This window comes from Sphaeramia orbicularis, chromosome 22 (genome assembly GCF_902148855.1).
Source record: "Sphaeramia orbicularis chromosome 22, fSphaOr1.1, whole genome shotgun sequence".
Classification (NCBI taxonomy): Eukaryota; Metazoa; Chordata; class Actinopteri; order Kurtiformes; family Apogonidae; genus Sphaeramia; species Sphaeramia orbicularis.
In genome coordinates, this window is record NC_043978.1 from 50,656,685 (window position 1) to 50,680,646 (window position 23,962).

At 36.4% G+C, this 23,962-nt stretch overlaps 1 protein-coding gene across 3 annotated transcripts in view; it reads right to left on the reverse strand.

Moving 5' to 3' along the window:
- stag1a (STAG1 cohesin complex component a) overlaps positions 1 to 23,962 on the reverse strand; it is a 159,294-nt gene that overhangs the window by 78,978 nt on the left and 56,354 nt on the right. For 2 of the 3 annotated variants that reach the window (XM_030126651.1, XM_030126649.1), the window contains exon 1: positions 7,843 to 7,979. The exons of the other annotated variant lie outside the window; for it this stretch is intronic. The gene's annotated coding sequence lies outside the window, so the exon portion shown is untranslated. Of the gene's footprint in view, positions 1 to 7,842; positions 7,980 to 23,962 lie in introns of those variants that run through there. 3 annotated transcript variants of the gene reach the window in all.

Consider the following 23,962-nt stretch of genomic DNA (forward strand, 5'->3'; position numbering starts at 1 on the left):
AAAAATTCCACAGCAACTAAGCTGTGATCATTGCTTGATCAAGCTGTTTCCAGGACCCAAACATATTAGTAAGTTAAATAAGTTTTTATTGGAAGAAGAACGTAGCAATAACATGATAGGATTTAATTTTCCCACATTAAAATAGCAGAAGAGGGTTGTCACACGATGGCCTCAGCAAAACCATGAGAAATGCAGAGGAGAAAATGTTAGAGGCAACAAGAACAAAATGGACAAATAACATGGACAAGACATAACAGGTGAAGATAAAAATTATAATACAGAGAAAAGTCAAGGACAATGACATTAAAGAAAATATAAAGACAAAAAATATGTAAAAGATGCATCAATATGAAAACAACACAAAAGATGTGAAAAAAGGACAAAAATAAGACTTTAAGCCTTATTTTGACAGAGAAAGACTCAATAAAAATGTACACCTATGCCAATGCATGATCTACTTGTTAAGTTTGAGTCAGAGGGAGACACCAAAATCCTGTTGTGTCTTGAAAGTACTGGATGAATGTTGGAAGACAGATTTTTATGTTGTCAAGATGAGGCCAGATAACATTGTACATGTACGTCAAGTATTGTAAGCACAAAAATATACATTTCTTTTTAAAAATACACCTACAAAACTTTTTTTGCTCCCACAAACCCATTTTTTTGCTTTTACATAATGCTTGCGCTTGTTTTGCGGTTACAAAACTTTTGTGGCTTGTTTTGACGTGGGGGTGTGATTAGATGAGAGGCGTGTCTAGACAGGAAGCAATATTAGTGGTGATGGACAGACATCACCTCGTTCACTACAATGGAGCAATTGCGAAGTACCACCGTAATGTGTAACTCGGAACCAAGCCTGGCACCAAGCTTCAAGCCCCATCTTCGCCATATCGTGGCCCGCATCAAGCGGTGCTCCAAGCTCCAAGCTACGACTCACAGCTGGAAACAGAGTCCGGCTGTGCACACAGCAGTGTCTGAGTAAATTGAATGAACCTCGGATCCAGTTCTGAGTTTGGCTCTCCATGACGTGCATGGTGCTGTCGGCTCAGAGCCCCGAGTTCCAGTCATGTTAAACATAACTGGGAGCTGATGGAGAGCCTTACTCCGAACCAGCTGTGAACCAGATCTTGGAGCATGGCTTGGTGCAGGGCACAATGTGGCAAAGCCGGGGCCTGGAGCTTGGTGCCAGGCTTAGTTCCGAGTTACACATTATGGTGGTACTACACAATCGCTCCATTGTGGTGAATGAGACGATGTCTGTCCATCACCACTAATATTGCCTCTTGTCTAAAGCAGGCCTGGACACCCCACTCATCTAACCATGCCCCCACATAAAAAAGAGGCCAGAATGTTTTGTAAACACAGAAAAGTTTTGTAAATGCAGACAAAGTTTTGTAAACAACGAAAGCATTTTGTGAAAACAAAACAAAACAAAAAAACAGGTTTGTGGGAGCAAAATAAGTTTTGTGGGTGCATTTTAAAAAGAAATATACATTTTTGGTTTACAAAACTTCCCTTGCGCTTACAATACTTCACATGCGTGTACAATGTTATCTGGCCTCATTTTGACGCTATAGATTTTCAAGACCTTATGGACAAATAACTTGATTACAACAACAGTACAAAGCATTGATGTCAAGTTTAGAGGTGCAGCAAATTGAACAGTTGTTAAATGAAGTGGCAGCCATGTTAACAAATGAATTTTGCGAATTTTGAGGCGTGTAAAATTAGTTTGTCCTTTAGAGAAGTTTCTTGATTAACAATTTTCACTATGCAACCTGTTTATTGTAATTAATTTTTTGTAAATATGGTTTATCAGGCATTACCCAACACTGGTGCTTCATTTTATTAAGTGTTTATATCTTTTAAAACTGAACTGGCTTAAAACCAATCCCCCAGCTTTGGTTTGAGTACATTCCCTGATTCCCACCTAAGCGTCATGTTTCTTCCTCCTCTATGACAGTCAACATCTTAATTTTGTGAACCAAACAAGACATTTACAGACATCATGTTTGACTTTGGGAAAAACTAAATTTCATTTTTCATATCTGAAGTGCCTCTGAGTATCAGTCAGTGATAAGAATGGTGTTTTCTAGCAGCTAGCAGACAGCTCCAGAACAGTAATGAGCTGACTTGTAGTACTGGTCATTGCCTGCCTGTATCTGCAAACACACTTCAGGGTTTTCCCTGCCATTACAGCACACAGCTGCACTGCCTAATCGTTTTTCTCACAGGATCTCAGGCAAATGAAAAGGAGAAAACAATGCTGAGAGTTCCCTACCATGATTTTCCTGTCACTTATGGCTTGGAATGTTACTTAGTTTACTTATGATTCAGATTTGTCCCGATATTTGAAATGTTATTGAGTGTATATAGTGACTTTACTGCTGTAAACTAATGAACAAACAGTATTTAGTTATATTAAAACTGGAAATTAATTCTAATATATGCAGTGTATTCATTCACAAACATTTGACAGATTACAGTAAGCCTAACCATTTACCTTGTTTGTAAAAATCTGCAAAATGTGTTCTTTTAAATACATACTGTTATGATTATAGTTTAAAAATGTGTGAAAATGCAGTTCTCAGTTAAATAACATTTTCTCAAAGACTGACTCTTAAACCCCATGGCAACCAGAGTATCTAAACCCCATAGAAACCTGGGGAAAACCCAGCACTTGTGCACATAAAAAGCAGCTTTCACAGTCTAGCAACCACAGAGCTGTGCAGGTATACCAGAGAGAGATCACAAACCCCTGAAACGCACACGTGACATGACACACGGAGTCTCATTACCGCTCAGCCTGACAGCTCTATCCACACTTTGCCTCCCGCATGATACTCGAAAATAACTTCTATCATTTCCAATCAGCCTAGTGACTTCAAACATCTTAGACATGGTTCATATTAGCAAACCACCAGCGGTTTCACTCTGTCATACGATGCCAAGGAGATGAGACCCTGCCACGCTCATAATGACTTTAAAGCATAGAAGGTATGCATTATTTTTAGTGCAATGTTCCTCCAAATTTGGCATTAAATCTCTGATGATCAGCCTATACGGTGTGCCATTTCCAGTCAACATTTGACTTTAACGGTGCCTGTGGCTTTTCTGTGCAAGTGTGCCAGCATTAAAAAGGTCAGATCCAATAGCTTTAACCTCTCTAATATCTGTGTAATGAGAATATAATGGAATAATGCCATGCATGTGTGCACAGCGAATCTACACTTTATCCTGAAACTGTAACCAACGTGACATAAAACCACAGAAACTCCAGACTGATACAACAGGAGTTAAGTCTTTAGAAATAAGGAGTGTGCAGCTTGATTTTCAGTGTTAGATTTGCATTTTCAGAAGCAATTTGCACTCCATTGTTCCGACTAGAGCTGCACGTTTAATGGATTGCATTGTCACCCTGTGCAATTATATAAATGTAAAAGGCTATATTTAAACGTCTATTGTGTATATGGTGACATTTTGGATTTTGTGACACAATGAAACATGCTACAAAGTTTAAAACAAATGCATACTCCGAAGTGATCAATGATGCATTTTTCTTTATAACCAAGCAGATACACTCAAATCACACTCTTTACCCAATTCTCAATTTTATATGTCTGAAAGAGACGTCATACAAACACAGCTGAATCTCATGTCAGCAGCATGCCATTCACAGGCTCACCACATTTCTGTCCTGACCTGAGTTGCCCTGACATAGAACGCAGGGTTAACAGATCTGACGGCAGCAACGCAGAGAATTACTCAACAGGAAATTACAAAGCAATGCTATCAAAACAAACGAAGGAAGCATCTGATCTGTTTCCATACTGGCGAGGCTGAAAAGGTTCTGTTAAACAAATTCAAGTTAAATATGTTCATTACATAGTTTAATGAAGATAACTATGCTCTAATGTGGGTTGAGTTTCTTCCTCATTATATATCTCAGTGTTTTTTTTTTAAACATTACAGTACTGTAAAGCATATTGCCGTACACATGACATTGAATTGTAAAGCACAGATCTAGATTAAGCCATTTAATAGTTGCTGAGCCACAGGCCTTTGGCGCTCAGCTGCTGTGTGCTTTTTGTTACAGCCATATGCTTATAATGACACAGCTTTGCAGATTATGTAATGGGTTTGACATTTGTCAGAGCCTATTACATGGTGACCTCTATTCAAGAAGTTGACTATAGAAAGAGCAATATTTCCTGTTTGTGCTGTTTTCTAGCCCTTGCAGCTTCTCAAAATATGACAGAAAGAAAACACTACCAACATTGGCTACGTCAGTCTTCTTTTAATCATTGTTTATATATTACTTGTATACTGCAGCTATGTTTTAATCTGAGAAAGCACACTTGACGTTTCCATTGAAGTTCATTAATTTACTATGAACCATATGGACATGTCTTATAAGCTTAATATAAATCTTAATACAAGTGGTGACAGACACAACAAACCCCTCCCCTCGCACGTATTGCAGCTTATTTTGGCATGGATCCAACTGATGTCATCATATCAATTACATCTATATGTGTGCCAAGTTTGAAATAAATTGAAACAAAATTGATTGTTTTGTAGACGTTTGAAATTCTGCTCATTATAAGTAAATGGGAGACAAAAAAAGATTTTAAAAATTCATAAAAAATTTGAACTTTGACTTATTTTTCCCAAAATGTAATCAGGTCTATTCTGGGTCATTGACAATCTATAGACCCAATTTGGTATGAATTCAACCAATAGTTTTGCTGCTACAGACGTGAAATTTTGCCTATTATAAGTAAATGGGGAAAAAAAAAGATTTGAAAAATGTATTTAAAAAAAAATAATAATAATAATAACTTTGACCTACTTTTCCCAGAATGTAATCAGATATATTCTGGGTCACTGGCAATCTATAAACAGAATTTGGCATGAATTCAATGAATAGTCTTGCTCCTAGAGTGTTAACAAACAAAGAAACAAACAAACCAAACCAAAAACAAAACCCCTTGCCTCCCCTTCAGGGGGAGGGGTAAGAATCTTTACAGAACCTGCCTATCAATCAATCTTGTATCACATTTTTGGAAACCATTTGTTACTTTTAAATGACAGTAACAACAGTATTAATCAACACTACACATAAAGTATCAGTATCAGGTTCTCAGGTCCAATTATGGGAAGAATCAGTGCAAACCACCAAAAGATTCACTTCCTAAATGTTATGTAAAGGTTTAAGTTCTGACAGGCTTCATATCAGCCAAAGAGCCACTCATAGGAAACTTGAGATTGGTTTACTCCAATGTTTAAAGTATGTCGTATATCTTACTTTAGTGTATTCCCCAAATAGAGGTGTGGAAATTATGCAAATCGGTGGTTTTCTTCTTGCCTGTACATGATAGTGGATTAGAATGCTCTCCTGTTGTGTTGACCATCTACATGCAGAAACCCATTTCCACATCTCTGTATATAATCTAGGCATTTCAGAGTAATGCAACAAAACTACAGGATGAAAATAATGAAAGAAAACTGATTAGCTGTGAGATTTTAATAAACTGTAGAAGAAATGTTTGTTCTCACCAATGTTTTACTATCTTGTTGAATACTGAATCATGTCAGCTCTAACTGGACATTACGCAGTTATATGTGGAGGTAAAGGTGGCACAGTGCGAAAAATAAGGGAAGACAAGTTTAAGTAAAATTATTAATTTGGGGAAATATTCATCTTTCTCATTTTAACAAGCGCATTTATATTGCTGTCAAAAATTAAAATATGTGCTTCATAACAGCATCTGGTTATCTAAGCCTTACAGACACACTGGAGAAAGAAGGAAACAGCTAGCATGGACTGTTTCTAACATTTGTGAGTAACATTAAAGCTTGCTGATTAATGTGCTACAGCTTGTTTGATTCATTTGTAGAATGGTGAAGTGTAAAAGTGGTAATTTGCCATTTGAGAGATGAATTTGCAAGCACTATTTCCTGTAGTTTCCTAGCAACATGCACAAATTTAGTTAGCCTCAGAAAGAACCAAGCTAGCTTTAATCTTGTTTTCAAGTTAATCAGGTGTTGACTAATAGATGAATTACATTACGGTACCACTCTCCTTATCTACCCCTAGAAACCATTAACCATTCCTTTTCAGCAAAATCTCATGGCACTGCTTCCCTTGACCTCAGACACACAGTATTTGTCTTAAGTCACTGGTGTTGCCAAACACAATGTGCATAGTGGAACATAACAACTACGCTGGAAAACTAAAGATGAAAAGGATCACATGGGCTTATCCAAACAGAAATCATTACAATAAATATTGTTACAGCATGTTCAGAGATAATGTCTATGTATGCAACATAGCAAATATGTTGTAACAATGGACATTGATCCCATGTATTATGGATCCTGCTTATTCCCAAGGGCATTAAAAATAATCATTAAAAATAACCTGCAGAAATGTCTGTGTAAATTGTCATATGTCCAGGTTATTGTTATTCCTGAGAGTTTTGGAAGTTCAACTGGACTGTGGAGCAAAAACCAGTCCAGCTGAACTTGGAAAACTACCAGGAAGAACCTGCAAAAACATTACATACAAAAACAAACAAAACAAAAAAGAATTTCACCTCAATAACAATCACTCATATTGTCAGCATCCATTTGTTGCAAATAAATGTGAACAGAACCATAGGATGAACTATTCCTACAGTTTTAAGCTTTAACACAGGCTAATAAAACATTTATAATATTCTTACAATTTGAAACAAGAAGTGCTAAACATTAGAGAAGTACAATGAGTGACAGAGTGATAATGGAAGACAAGTTGGCAGCCAAGCAGGCTGCAGATAGCGATCCAAAACAGCCTGGATGAAAAATCACATGGCTGACTGTAAACAAAGCAGTTATGTAACAATCTGAGATTCATGCGCACTGCCTGCAGGCACTCTGACCCACTATCAACTACCCCTAAGTACACAGCCCACAGGGTGTGCTGAACACAGGTCAGGGTGGGAGGGGACGGACAGCCTGGACTGGAGCTCATATAAACTTAGAGGGATGGCTGCTGGAGCCCATCCCCCCTAATGTGACTCATGTTTCCCCGCTCAGTGTTGCCTGCTTCCCGCACAGAAGGGGGCGGGAAGGGGAGAGGAGCGCCATAATAATGTTGTTAAACATGCAAGAGTCCAACAAGGAACGGTGAACTAAAAAAACATGCACGTGTCGCCATTCACAAAATAAGCAACATGTTTATTAGCCGTGCGAAAAGTCACTACTACTCTGGAAACTTGAAGACAAGAGGGAGCTGGGGATGCTGATGTTGACACGGGGAAAAGTAGCAACTAAGAATATGTCACATATTGTGTAGCTCTCAGTATACAAAAAGCAACGGTTTGATGTCAAAGTCAACAACAACGTGGCATTTGAGCGGATGTCAAAGCAAAGAAAGCAGCGCTCGGCAGGAGGGCAATACTATTCAATCATAATACGGCTGTGCAAATGAGAGAAGGTGATGCTCTGAATCCTGCCTTGCAAAGAGCAAGAAAACACGTCACACCGCATGGCTCTTTATTTGTTGACAAGCCAAACTCCAGCACCGGATAGTAATGGGTGGCGAACGGGCCGGCGCTGCGGCAACCACTTGCCCTTCTAGCAAGTTGTCTTGCCGAAATTTTGGGGCTAGCTCGGAAGCTAATGGCTCCGCTAGGCTATAATGTAACTGAGGAAGAGAGAGAAAGCACATTCACCTCCGTTAGCCGCTAGCGCCCATCCCCCATCCAACCAGCCTTCCCTGTCTGTGTCCACCATCTTAATCTGTGCTCCGTCTGCCTTCCCACCGCACAAAACACCATAAAAACACAAGCCACTCACCTTTAACGACCATCGCCGAATCGATTATCACCTTTCGAAATAATAAATCGATTTTGTTTTAATATTGTGCGTATTTTAATATTGAAAATTGGCCGTGCGAACGGAACCGCGCCTTCAGAGAAGAGCAGCAATCCTAAACCGCCATCTGGTGGTATTTTCCTCTCTGTGATGCAGCGGGAGCGGCGCAGCCTCAGACCGAGACACAGCTGCCCCCTGGCGGACACAGCGGGCCGCGGCGGACGCGCGCTTCAGGGGGCGAGCGGAGAGGAAGGGAGGGACCGCAAGAGCCCGCCAACACCACCCTGGCGGGGACGCGCACGCGTGCTGAGAAGCTCACCCCTTCTTCAGTTCACCTACTGTTTAGGACATGACAACAGGAAAATGAGAAAACCACAGACAAAAATTAGTGACACTTTAGTAACATTATTATAACATATTCAGATAATGCACTAAAAACCTTGGACTGCATGTTAATGAGGTGGAATGTGTTACATGAGGCCAGTGGAAAATACAGTGTTACAGTAATTAATGTCTGACTTCAGAGATATTAATAGTGTTTCTGACTGTTTTGGTTCACTTATTAAAGAGATTAGTAGCCTAATTTGGCTGGGCATGTAATGATGTTTTGTTTGTATTTTGTGAGTCAGTATCAGGTAAATAAGGAAAAAATGCATTGCAGAACCAAAACATATTAGAAATATCTTCACTTAATAAAGACTGTGATGAACAACTGTATAAAAGGAATACCAGATGCAAGAAGTATGCTGCATTATTAACAACAAATTGTTGATTTATATCCATAGTCCATAGAAAAAGCAAACATTTAAAAACAAAAAAAAAAAAAGGGTAATGCATTATATAGGTTAAAAAGTTCCCACAGATGTGGTTTGCCTTAAGCCTCTGTTTGTAATTGGTCTTAAAAATGTCACATCCATTGTTACAGGTAGAAGGTTACCCCAGTATTTACATCTGCTTATCATAGTTTGTCTAAAGGAGATGCAACTGCGTGACACCTGGATTAGATACAAGCACTTAGGAGAAAAGAGACAGAAGTTGGTCAAACATATTCCTGTGCAGCTTTGTCCCAGAGTTACGTTACATCATATCACCCAGTTTCCCTCTCTGACATGAAAGAGAGAAAAAAAAGGGGTGTGTACTCCCATGCCATTTGTCTCCATGTGGTCCTTGGGCTTGAATTGGACATGCACAAACTCAATTACAGAGTCTGGATGTGCTCACATTACTCACTCTCACACACTGTGGCCTGATTGTGCCAGAGAAACAGAAGGAAAAAAAGGAATGCAGCGGCTCCAGCTCATAATATTAGTCTCACTTGAGAGTCATTAGTGGATATCAAACACTTGCATTGTGTGTGTGTGTGTGTGTGTGTTTGAGAACAAAAAACAATATAAGAGAACAATAAAAAATTTTCTTCTGTCCATCTTTCATATCTTGATAATAGACTAAAAAAGTAGCACACACACACATACAAACACACACACACTCTCATGCACACAAATGTATCAGCAGTGTTTCATCTGATGGATGCGATGTTGTTTGCCATAGCAACAGCACGTCTTCACCATAAAAGCTGCAGCCAGATCCTCCCCTCAGGGTTATTTCACAAACAAACACACAGATATTCAGACATTATTGTCCTGTAATGTCTGGTGGGATCAGACATTCCACAGGTGGCATGTGGACAGTAAACTACTCATCCTTTATCGTAGGAAAAATTATACAAAATGTTCTTTCAGTCTTTTCTTTTGTTTCGATAAATACTTTGGAGAAGTTCATGTGTGTATTGAACCAGAAAGAGAACACCACCCTCCTCTGTGGCAGCTAAATTCCACACAACACACCACCGTCTGTAACAGAAGACAAACGTCCACAAGTGCAGCTCAGTCCCCGAATGCAACTCAAACCTAAACTCTGAGCTCTGCCACTTACCGATCCTGACTATGCAGATGTATGCAAATTCACTCAAGATTTTATTCTGCATTCTGGAAGACAATGCTCAGTTAAATCTATGCCACAAAATCTTGAGATATATTGATTTTTTTTTAAGAAAATTGTCCACTGAGGCCTTGACTCTGACCTTACAAGGTCCAAGTAGACCTTCACATTGGGTACGGTTACATGATGTTTTTTAAATCTGATTTATTTTGCCAGAAGAAATTAATTCGGAACTAAAGTATTTTCTCTTCTGTTTACATGGAAATGTAAACCCGAATAAAGGTTTACATGAGGTATTAATGAGGTAGATAAGTGAGCAGAAGGGTTCGTGCTGCAGTGCTCACATTGCCTTGTTCTCGCAGCCCTTCTGTTAGCTTAGCTTAGCATAGTCACTGCATTTCCATGGTCACACATAGCCAGTTTTTTAAAGGTATTTTGTTGTCTTTTGTAAGTGATTTTGTGAAATCTGATTCTCCCTAATTATTTCTTTAGATCCGCGACTTACTGCACTCATACAATCTTGGGAATGTTGTGTTGACGGAAGTTGGAAAATCTTTTCGTTGGAAGGGAGGCATGCGCTAAATTAGCTTGCTTACCGTGTTAGCTTTGCATTAGTTTTTATTTTCCAAGATTTTATTCCTGCAGTAAGTCACATCGCCATGATTTGAGCCTCAATTTGTGATCATATTGACCCCAACGGACTAAAGTAATGATTAGGGAGAACTGAATTTCACAAAATCACTCATAAAATACAACAAATCACCTATAAAAGCCTGCTACGTCTGACCATAGGAATGAAGCGATTATGCTAAGCTAGGCTAGGCTAAGCTAACGTAAGGGCTGCGAGAACAAGGCAGTCGGTTGCACTGCAGTGCAAACTGATTTGCTCACCTATTGAACTCATTAGTGCATGACAATGAATGAATAAAAAAACAGGTGATGAACTCTTCCTTTCCGTTTAGAGGCTGGTAGAATCCCATCAGAATAGCCCACTGGAAACGGTTTGGTAAGACATAGTGCATATTCTTCCGCAGCGCAGAATGTGTGCGTCATCGCAACAGGACAAGACAACGAGCATGTGCAGAATGGAAGGAAATAAAGTCCAAACGGAATAAAGGGTTTACATGTCCGAGGAATAATTTAGTTCGAATTAAAAGGGGATTAAACCAGTGACTTTATTCGGATTTAAATTTATTCTGAACTTTTCTTTTTCAACTGGAATAAGGTGTTTACATGGTCATCTGAAATAGGATCTAATGTTTATTTCAGATTAAACCAGGAATAAAGTTGTCATGTAAACGCACAGATTGTATATGTATGTGGTAAATTGTATAGAAATCGTTTAGCATAAGATAACCAAACATAACAAATTAAGATTTGGTAAATTTCGGTCAGTTGTTTTGTCCTTGACCTTTGACCTAAATATTATCAGAAAGTGATTCAAAAATTCAGGACAGTTTATTAAAAATGTTGGATGCTCTTCTCCTGACAGACAAATGTTTGTAAAATATAACTTCCTCCTACATAATAATGCACATATTATTTAGAAAGTTTTTTTTTTTTCCAACTATATACACTGCTCACCCAAAAGAAAATCACACACACATCATTTAGTCGCGACCACATTATTTCTGTCCATAGTTGCATTAATGTTTCACCAAGAGTGTCAAGTCTTCTCCACCACATCCCAAAGGTTCTCAGTGGGGTTCAGGTCTGGACTCTGTGCTCCCTGAACCACTCTGTCGTAATCTGATCCTGATGAATCCTGGTGTTGTCGTCTTGGAACATGTCCGTGTCATCAGGGAAGGAACATAATCCACTGATGTTCCCTGGTCATTCAGTATGTTCAGGTGGTCATCTGACTGCAGTTTATCAACACATGAAGCAACACTGCCCCCACAGGCTTGTACTGTATGCACTAGGCATGATGGGTAACCACTTCATATGCCTGTGTTCTCACCCTGATACCTCCATCACTTTGGAACAGGTCAGTCTGGACTCATCAGACCACAAAACATTCCAATCTTTATGTTCTGTCAAACTGATGGTTGTTTATCAAATTAGGAGTTACTCACTGCATCAGTTAAGGTTAAGCAATTTATTGCAGCTGGAGTATCATAGTAAATATCCAGTGAAATAATTTGCTCACTGCTGGTGATTATTAAATGTTTTTAAGATGATGATGATTATTATTATCGTTATTATCATTATTATTATTATTATTATTATTATTATTATTATTATTATTATTGGCAAAGTACTGTATATAAGTGCTTTGGTTATGAAAGGTCATAAAATAATTCACTACTTATATTTTGTATTAATAACTGAAAGAGAACAATGCTTTTCATGAGAAACATATAAAGTATATGTATAAAATAGTATTAATGGAACCATTCTCCACCTTAACTAAACAATCCTCTGGAGATATGTGCGGTTAAAGGCCTTGCAGAAGAGCAAAACACAAACAAGACCTCAGTGATTTACTGCCAGCGTCTCCTCTCATTTGCTCCTTGAGTCTAAATCAGGATTCAGTGTTATCCTGTGGAGATGAAACAGGTCAGATATGATGCTTCCAATCAAGGAATCAGGTTACATGTTTAACTAATGCACTCACATCAGTCGTAGTGAAGCAGTCAAAGTACATTAAGCTCAGGTTCTGCATTCGACAAACATGGAAGAAAAGGGCTGCAAAAAGATAAGCATATTAACCAGGTCGAACATAAGGACGTCGTTGGAAAAGAGAATTGATTCTCAATTGATTTACCTGGTTAAATAAAGGTCAAATAAATAAAAATAAAAGAACAAGTAGAGTGACAACAACGGTCAGCAGGGAGTTTGGTCATGTCTGAAGAGGCTTTGTTTCCTCTGTCTTCTGCAGTACCATCAGACACTCATGGACATGTCTATGCCCACATGGACCAGTGCCAGTGAACTGTTTATGTCTTATCATGTAAATTCATTGTGCTGTGTTGAGAAATCTGGTGTTTACATTTATGTGTCATCTCAATCAATCGGAAAATACTGTAATTTTATTGCTGACAAATCTTGCATGTAGTGCTGTACGTTACACATCTGTTCTGGAAACACTGGTATGACTGCCTCTGGAAAGTATAGAGGGTTTTGTGTTTTTTATTGTGTTTGTATTTATCTGTTTGTTTATTAATGTGGACCATGAGTCTGTAATGAAGCCTATATCTATCTATCTATCTATCTATCTATCTATCTATCTATCTATCTATCTATCTATCTATCTATCTATCTATCTATCTATCTACTATCTATCTATCTATCTATCTATCTATCTATCTATCTATCTATCTATCGTTCTATCTATCGTTCTATCTATCGTTCTATCTATCTATCGTTCTATCTATCTATCTATCTATCGTTCTATCGTTCTATCGTTCTATCGTTCTATCGTTCTATCGTATCTATCGTTCTATATCTATCTATCTATCTATCTACTATCTATCTATCTATCTATCTATATCTATCTATCTATCTATCTATCTATCTATCTATAGTTCTATCGTTCTATTCTATCGTTCTATCTATCTATCGTTCTATCTATCGTTCTATCTATCGTTCTATCTATCGTTCTATCGTTCTATCTATCGTTCTCGTTCTATCGTTCTATCGTCTATCTATCGTTCTATCTATCGATCTATCTATCTATCGATATCTATCGTTCTATCGTCTATCTATCGTCTATCTATATCTATCTATCTATCTATCTATATATCTATCTATCTATTCTATATCTATCGTTCTATCTATCCTATCGTTCTATATCTCTATCGTTCTATCTATCGTTCTATCGTTCTATCGTTCTATCTATCTATCGTCTATCTATCGATCTATCTATCTATCGATCTATCTATCGTTCTATCGTTCTATCTATCGTTCTATCTATCGTTCTATCTATCTATCATCTATCTATCGTTCTATCTATCGTTCTATCTATCTATCTATCGTTCTATCCATCTATCTATCGATAGATCGATCTATCTATCTATCTATCTATCTATCTATCTATATCTATCTATCTATCTATCTATCTATCTATCTATCTATCTATATCTATCTATCTATCTATCTATCTATCTATCTATATCTATCTATCTATCTATCTATCTATCTATCTATCTATCTATATCGTTCTATCGTTCTATCATTGTTTATCGTTCTATCTATTGTTCTATCGTTCTATCTATCGTTCTATCTATCTATCGTTCTATCGTTCTATCTATCGTTCTATCTATCATTCTATGCTTCATTATTAATAGCATAGGAACAGCTTCATCATCCCTGTTTAAAGTATTCAGAACAGGGTTACTGGCACTGTATTTAAAGGTCCAATGTGTAAGATGTACACAAATTTAAAGGATCTCATTTTTGTAAGGGAATTTATTGTATACAGTTTGTTTTCATGAGTCAATAATCAGTTTTTATTCCCACAGAATGAGGTGTATTTATAGAAGTGGGTTGCCTTCATAGTGTCTCTCCACCATGTTTCTCCAGTAGCTCAGAACAGACCTCCTCTCTTTGTCTCATTTTATAGTGAGTTACATCCAACATCAACTTGTATTAAACTCACGTTCAATGAGCCCATTTACATGCACACTAATACTCCGATCATTATCTGATTTCTGGAGTTATCAGATTATTCAAGTGATCATATAAACAGTATAATCTGATAGGCTTTCTCAGATAAAGGTAGTAATCTGATTATGGGAAAATGGAGTCTTCATGCATGTATACGTGTTAATCTGGTTTAGTTAGTTCCTTTACATCTGTGCATGTGTAAAAACTAAATTAAATCAGAGAAAACAGAAGTGACAACAACAGGCAGTTTGAGTCTACTGTCACTACGTATGTGAATACTCCAAAACAAAATCCAATAATGGACTGAAACGTCTAAACCAGGGTTTTTCAGTGATCATATTTCTGAAGTGCATTTAAATGCGTCAGATCTGATTATTACAAATATCTGATTAGGCCCAGTTATTGGATTTTTATGGTCATGTAAACAGCTCATTTGATCTAAATATACCTTAACTAAAAGCCTGGAATCTAGAAAGAAGAAACAAAATTAAAAAAAAAAAAAAAACTGACATTAACAAGGGACTACTGTGTTTTTAAAGGCCACTCATTATCATCTGAAACTAACTCAAAAAATTAGGACAATTTGCTCAAAATTTAAGATACTGTACTTCTGATAGACAAAACAATGTATGCAAAACCGAGAAAGTTTTTTTTTTACCCAAAAGAAAATCCCATACACAGCATTTACTGTGTTTTTAATGGCCACCATGCATCAGGGTCAGGTGAAGGCAGAATGATGCTTAGTGAGAGTCATGATTCACCTTCACCACCACATCACACTAAATATTACACCTTTAAAAACATGCACAATTTCTGAGCTCAGCAAATTCTTTTGTACTGTTCTCCCCTCCTCCAATCTGTACAGGTAACAAAGACTACATTCCATTTTTTCCTCACTAATTTGTGCCTAAATGTAGACAAATGATGTATATATCTTTTGTAGGGGACTTTTTTAGTTGTGGGTTTTCTTTGCCATGCTTGGGAGAGAAGACAGAGTAGTGTAACTCGTTCAATATAAATCATTGTAATAATTACACAAAATTGGGTTTAAATTGTCGTTTTCCATTCATAGTTAAACATACCTGGTGTCTTGCTTATTGTACAGTCTGTTTAGAGCAGGGGTGTGTTGAGCCGCATTATGTAATAAATTCCCATTATGTAATAAAAGTTCAATATGTAATAAGAATGTCACGTCATCTTGTAAAAAGCCACATTATGTAATAAACTGACGCATTTTGTAATAAACTACCTCAATGCATTATGTAGTAAATTTTGTCACATTATGTAATTTATTACAATTGAGAAATTTATTACAAAATGCACTTGACACATTTTATTTTTAAAAAAATGTAATGACATGGTTCATTATGTAATAACAATCCAAATTAATATATTTTCAGAGTAATTTACAAGAAATTAGTCATAGGAGCTACAGGTAATGTAATCAGAACTTTAACCACACAGTTTAAAGATGAAAATAAAATGTGTCAAGTGCATTTTGTAATAAATTTCTCAAATTGTAATAACTTACTACGTAATGCGAAAAAATGCACTACATAATGCATTGAGGTAGTTTATTACAAAATCCATCAGTTTATTACATAATGCAGTTGTATTACAAGACGACGTGACATTCTTATTACATTTTGAACTTTTATTACATAATGGGAATTTATTACATAATGCGGCTCAACAGGGTGTCAAACTCATTTTCTTCCGGGGGTCACATTCAGCCCAATTTAATCTGAAGTGGGCCGGACCAGTACAATAATAGCATAATAACCAATAAATGACTAAATTATTTTGGCACAAAAAATAACATTCAATTATGCCAATATTTACATTTACAAACTATCCAAACAAAAAGGATGTGAATAACCTGAAAAAAAAAAGAAATTTGTTAAGAAATATAAACACAATTTTATCAATATTCTGCCTTGACTTATCATTTATACATATGCATCACAGAGCAGATCTACAAAGGCACAAAACATTCAGTAACAAGCAAAATATTGTTAAAATTGCACTTAATTTACTTCAGACGTTGTAGGTTATTCACATTTTATAGTTAAAGGATAGTTTGTTAACGTAAAGATTTTCATAATTTAATGTTTTTTGCACTAAATCAAAGAGAAAAAAAATGGTGTTGTCATTATTATAGGTTGTTATGATATTATTTTGAGTTTGATGCCCTAACTTGCACTTCGCGAATTCATCTCGCGGGCTGGATTGGAACCTGTAGTGGGCCGGTTTTGGCCCCTGGGCCGCATGTTTGACACCTGTGGGTTAGGGTGTTAGTCCTCCAGCCACACCCACCTCTTCTTCATGTGTCCCTGAGTAGTGTTCATGTATAAATCCCCTGCGTGTCCATAGCCCCTCCCCTTTTGTATATTGTTTCTGGGGAGAGGTCAGTGTCCATACTGTCACATCCCCTGCATTTGTACATTTATTTGCTAATATTCTTATTATTTATGTCATCCATGTTTATTAAATTGTATTTATATTGATATTGAACAGTATTATTTCTTTATTGTCATTAAGTGTTGGTTTTGTTGTCTTTCCCACACGGTATTGACACAATATTTTTGTTTCACGATAGATCTGGGTCCATGGCACAAATTAGCATCCCTGCAAACTGTTTTATTCCCTGTTAATAAATGGAGATTGCCTCTGCATGGATCACAGTGTCTTGGGTTTATGCACAACTAACAACAAAACACAACGCGGAAGGAATCAACTGCTCACAGTAGCATGTTTGGGAACCAGTGATTTTGTGACATGCAATGAAAAGTCTCATAATTATGTCCCTGATCTCTTCTAAACCTGTATTCAGACATACACTCTGATGGTAGAACTTCCAGGGCTTTTTCCACTCATGTCATTAAATATAAATGACCATACATTTCTGAACTGCTTTTTCTCCTTCTGTTACTATTTAAAACTATGGTATACAATCACACTACCACATTCCAAATCAACACACACATATACTCATTGTGCACCAACCCTTATGAGAAAGTTTCTGGCTCATTATCCTCCTGTCTTGCAGTGTTTTCCCTTGTTTACTCAATCACGTGACAACAGGCGCCTGTCTGTACCCAGAATTGCAGATCATTACAGGCTCTTTTATCCCTCCAATGGGCCAACATTTGCAACAATAACAGTCTCACCCTACACATGTTTTTGCAGACATTTTGCAGCCTGGCTTAATCTGTTCAGATCTCCTACATTATGTATATATTTGTCAGACTCCACCATGCTTTTCCGTTGCCACAGTTTTAGTTACATAACCCTCAGTAAACTGGCATGAGCATCAAAATGTCTGCGTCTGTGTTAATCAATCAACTTTTAGTTTTGAGTAATTGAGACATACAGTATGTTATGTTACATAATACAGGGTGGGGAAGCAAAATTTACAACATTTTGAGGCAGGGATTGAAAGACAGTGTATGACCAATTAGTTTATTGAAAGTCATGAGAATTTATTTGCCACAAGAAAATGTACATAATAGAAAATGTTTTTATTCTTTGTGTCCTCCTTCTTTCTAATAACTGCCTTCACACGCTTCCTGAAACTTGTGCAAGTGTTCCTCAAATATTGGGGTGACAACTTCTCCCATTCTTCTAATAGTATCTTCCAGACTTTCTGGTAATAGTTTTGCTCATAGTCATTCTCTTCTTTCCATTATAAACAGTCTTTATGGACACTCCAACTATTTTTGAAATCTCCTTTGGTGTGACGAGTGCATTCAGCAATTCACAAACTTTTGACGTTTGCTTTCCTGATTACTCATATGGGCCAAAGTTTGTGAAAAGGTATGGATAATAGTGTTAGGTATGATTATGACATCATATGTTTGGTTTCAAAACAACTGACGTAGTGCCTGCTGAAAAAACAACTAAATGTTCATTGTAAATTTTGCTTCCCCACCCTGTATGCACATAATGGTAAACGTAAACACGTATTAGGAACTAGCTTCAATCTGAATATGAAATACTCTGGTTTTTTTACATACTCACTAATATTGGCCTTGACTTGGATGTGGTTATGCTGGAAACCTACTTTGCAATTTATTCCACAAACATCATGAAAAACATCTTAATTCATCATCCAACCCAAATAAACATGACACTGTTACCTACCAACTGCTAGCTTCCTATTTATCTAACTTGCTGACAGACAGGCTACACATTAGCTATGTGTTATATGAAAGGGACTTAATGGTGTATTATATGTAGAATCTGTATTAGGCCTATTTGTCAGTATACATTATGTTGTACATGTGGACATGCAACATACACCAAAATTGAACCACTGCACTGAATCCATCACTCATCCCTTGAACATGCAGGAACCAAGGTTATTATCGTTAACGAAAACTAACAAAATGACAAAAACTAGAATTGAAAAAACATTTATCGTTAACTGAAATAAATCAAAACAATAATTAAAAGAAAAAATGAAAACTAACTGAAACTGTATTGTGTGCTTATAAAACTAACTAAACATATCAAAATTATGGATAAAATTCCCTTCGTTTTCATCTTTGTCAATGTCGCATTGATATGAAATCGATTTATTTCCCTCAAGCAATTTTAGCTGCTGCCACCATATGATATTTAACGGTTCGCCACTTCTCATCACTTGTGGTTTACAGTCGTCTTCTGATTCCCACTCTTCCTCTAAAAATGGAGACTAAAGCTGGGAGAAAGCAGCAGAGTCCTGTCAGGGATTTATTTGAATGCGAGGAAGATAAAAGATACGACAAAACTAAAATGAATACTAAAACTAAACTAAAACTAAGCATTTAGAAAAAAAAAAAGAAAACTAATAAAAACTAGTAAACCTGCTCTAAAACAAATTAAAACTAACTGAATTAGTGAAAAAAAGTCAAAACTAAATAAAACTAAACTATAATGAAAAATCCCAAACTATTATAACCTTGGCAGGAACACACTACTCATTGCCTACTGGGAATGGGGGCTGCCATGTCAGGCACCTGGGGGAGCAAATGGGGGGTTAAGTGCCTTGCTCAAAGTCACATCAGCCAATATTTTCCCTTCCAGTTTGGGGAATTGATCCAGCAACCTCTCAGTCATAAGCCACTTCTCCAACCCTTCAGGTCAGGGATGTCAAACATGTAGCCTGGGGGCCAAAACTGGCCCACCAAAGGTTCCAGTTCAGCCTGTAGGATGAATTTGCAAAGTGCAAAATTTACACTGAAGATATTAACAGTCAAGGATGTGAACTCCTTTTAGTTCAGGGGCCACAAACAGACCAATGTGATCTCAAGTAAATATACCTATAAAAATGACTCCAAATTTTCTTCTTGGTTTAATGTGAAAAATAATATTACATTAATATTAACATTAATATTAATATTATTATATTGAGAAATTTATTACAAAATGCACTTGACACATTTTATTAAAAAAAATTTAATAACATGGTTCATTATGTAATAACAATCAAAATTAATATAATTTCAGAGCAATTTAGAAGAAATTAGTCTCAGGAGCTACAGGTAATGTAATTAAAACTTTAACCACACAGTTTAAAGATGAAAATAAAATATTTCAAGTACATTTTGTTATAAATTTTTCAAATTGTAATAACTTACTACATAATGCGAACAAATTTACTACATATGCACTGAGGTAGTTTATTACAAAATGCATCAGTTTATTACATAATGCGGCTTTATTACAAGATGATGTGACATTCTTATTACATTTTGAACTTTATTACATAATGGGAATTTATTACATAATGCGGCTCAACAGACCCCACGTGGGGTCCCGACCCCAATGTTGAAAACCACTGCTTTATACCATTCTGATTACTAATGTAACTTATGCATATGTAGAGTACATACACAAGTGATACACTCAATGTCTGCATCCACTATAGTCTGCAAACTTTTCCCCGGGCTGTAACCATGGAAACAAAGTATGTCTGTTCTCCATCAGTGGGGCAAACCTTTTTAGACTGTCAAGGTAATCACTGGTTATCACTCAGATGCTCCATAACACTGACAAACATCTCTGTCTGTGACGGAAAACCCAGGCCCAGGGGCCCGGGCTCGTCTCAAACCTTTCTCCATTATTTAGACTAAAACACACACTGATCTGATGGACCGAGAGTCTGATTTATGCTCTTTTCTCTGACTCATCTCTGGGGCTGTTGACGTGCATAGAAGGCTTTATGTGGCTGCACGCTTGTGGACCTGTTCTATTTTTAATTTCCTCTGACCTTGCTTGCAGTGTTTTTACTCCGGCTACTTGTCTGATGCTGTTTTTTTTTTTTTTTTGACACTGTCCATGTTTATCTCACTCTTCCTCTATCTCTCCCCACTCTTGACCACCCTGTTACGTCATTCCCGGCACTGTGGTGATGCAAAATGTATGAGGGGTAGATATTAGCAGTGTTAAAAATAAATAACCCGGTACAGTCTATCACAATCTGACATGTGAACCAGGCACTTTCAGCTCCTTCGTTTCCACGCCGGACCACACACAGATGGCACGTTGACCGAGCCAAGGTTTGTCACTGCGGTATTTGTCATATGCCACACTGTAAAAAAAAAATCTGTAATTTAACAGAATTTAACCGTTTATTTTACAGATTTTTCCTGCATTTTTAAGATACAAGAAAATATCAATGAAATGACAAAAATAGACTGTGATTTTACATGTCAAACGTAAAATAACATGAAAAAACTGTAACTGTGAATAACCATAAAATTTCCATTTTTTCTTTTTGCACAGAAAAATACAGTTAAAATACATTTGCAAATGAATCGTAATTTCACACATATTTCTTTTCTATTTATGAGACTAAACTGTTTATTTAAAGTTTGATACTGTAAAAACAAACAAACAATGAAACGAGATGAAATTACTGACAATTCACCGTAAAAAAAGTATTTGTTCTGTAAGTTTAACAAGACTTGTTTGTTAATTGACAATATCTTGTGTAATTATGGGAGGTTTCACAACAAAATGTTGAATAAATGTATTTTTGTGAATGTATAGCATGTATAAGCACTGATAAACTGTCCAAATACAGTTTTTATCAATGGATTGTACAACTTAGTCTCATTGAAAATTATTTATTTATATTTATAGGTAATTTGATTGTTTAAATACATGTAAATATTCTTTATTAAACATTAAAGAAAAAAAAAAAAAAAAAAAAAAAAAAAAAAAAAAAAAGCATAATCTCATGTAAATTAGGGCAAAAAACTGTATTTTAATTATGGAAAATTACGTATTTTTATGAGATGGTTATTTTCCATTATTTTCCAATATTTTTTAGCACCCCTGCTGCCGGAATATTACTGTTTTTTTGTTGTTATTGTTTTTTATTTTTTTACAGTGCACCAGCTCCCATTCCCATTCAGAATCCTCACCTCACCCCATCTTAATCTCTGCAGGAATGATGTGTTTTTGTTTCCGCCTGTCTTTCAGGCTCCCTTTCATTTCTTCCCCTCCACACCGCTGAGGCCCAATGATGAATGGATGACGGTTCTGTCAGCTGTTTCACTTCACTTATTTCTGCTCCTATCGGCTCCTTCTGTAATGAGAACAAGTATTCAGACATTCAAGGGCTGAGACTCTGAATAATGACATCCTCTTTGTAGTCTGTAAACACCCAACACCCCCAACATACTCGCATAATCCTCTGGAATGACGTGGAACATAAAACTAAGCAAATAAGAGAAGAATAAGATGAAATCGATGAATACCCCCAAGAAATCAGGGGGGATGAAATAAAACACAAAATAAGCAGTTGAATTAAATTTTATTTCACAAAGTCTCTGTCTACTCTTATAGATCTCATTGATGTTTTATGGCCAAAATGTGTCGTAGGCCTTCTTTGTATAATTATAAAATCATCCTAAAATAGAGGTAAAAGAGAGGCATTTTCAGTGTAGAGAAATCCTGAATTTCAGGAATCCAGATATCCATACTAAATCTGTTAAAACCCAGGGGTTAAGAACATCTAAAAAAAAGAAACAATTTGCATGCACGTTTAAAGATATTAAGAATAAATCATGGCTATATGTGTGCAGACTCTGCAGGGATAAATAAGATGAATAATAGGAGAACGATTATTTCAAAGCAATGCAGAATGCCAGACTGCCTGAAACCCCATGTCTGCAAAAGCTGTGAAAATACAATAAAAACTAAAGTCTGTGCAACCTTTATTTAGCAGACAAAAGTACAAAGAAAAGAGTCCAGTGTTTTGACTGAACAAATTTATTGTATTCTGTAAATTCATGCATGCACAAATGTTGGGACAAAGACATGTTTACCACCGTGTTCCATGGATTTTCCTTTTTATTACACTTTTAATCGTCTGGAACTGAGGACACTAACTGTTACACTTTTGTAAGCATTAACAGTCAGTAGTCCATGGTTGTGTGATCTCCTCTTCACAATGTCCATATATTTTCAGTAGACAGATGTGGACTGCAGACAGGATAGTCCACAGGTGTCAAACATGCGGCTCGGGGACCAAATCTGGCCCGCCAAAGGGTCCAATCTGGCCCCTGGGATGAATTTGTGAAATGCAGAAATTACACTGAAGATATTAACAGTCAAGGATGTTAGAATCCTTTTAGGTCAATTCAATCTCAAGTGGGTCAGATCAGTAAAATACTATCATAATAACCTATAAATAATGAAAACTACAAATTTTTCTCTTCGTTGTGTAAAAAAAGTAAAATTTCGCAAAAATGTTTCCATGTACTGACTAGCCTTTTACAAAAAATGTGAATAACCTGAAATTTCTTAAGAGAAGTATGTGGAATTGTACCAATATTCTGCCTCTTACGAAATGTTTTGTGTATTTGTAGGCAGGGCAAGGCAAGTTTATTTGTATAGCACATTTCAGCAACAAGGCAATTCAAAGTGCTTCACACAGGACATTGATAATAATAATAATTTATTTGTAAAGCGCTTTCAATCAAAGTGCTGTACAGATATAAAATCAATCACAAAACAATAAAACGTAAAAGCTAAAAACATAAACAGTAAATGCACATCACGACTTATAACACAAAGAAATACAATGACAGGGAAAAAAAAAACACATTTAAAACATTATAAAAGAAACATGTAAAAGTGATTAAAACAGCAAGTAAGAAAACATAAAATCCAAAATAAATAAATAAATAATAAAGTAAAATAAATAAGAACATACACATATTAAAGTAAGAGTTGCAGTGCAGAGTTTCAAGAGAGAATATAAAATTTAAAAAGTCAAAAGCCTTTTAGTCAAAGGCAGCAGTGAACAGGTGACTCTTTAACCTTGACTTAAAAGAACTCAGACTCTCAGAAGACCTGATATTTTCTGGTAGTTTGTTCCAGATATATGGAGCATAGAAATTGAAGATCCACTGTGATCTGTAAGTTGTGATGCATATGTATAAATGATAAACTAAGGCGTAATACTGTTAAAATTACACTTATTTTTCTTGAGAATTTTAATAATAATAATAATAAATTTTATTTGTATAGCATTTTTCATATAACTCAAAGACGCTTTACA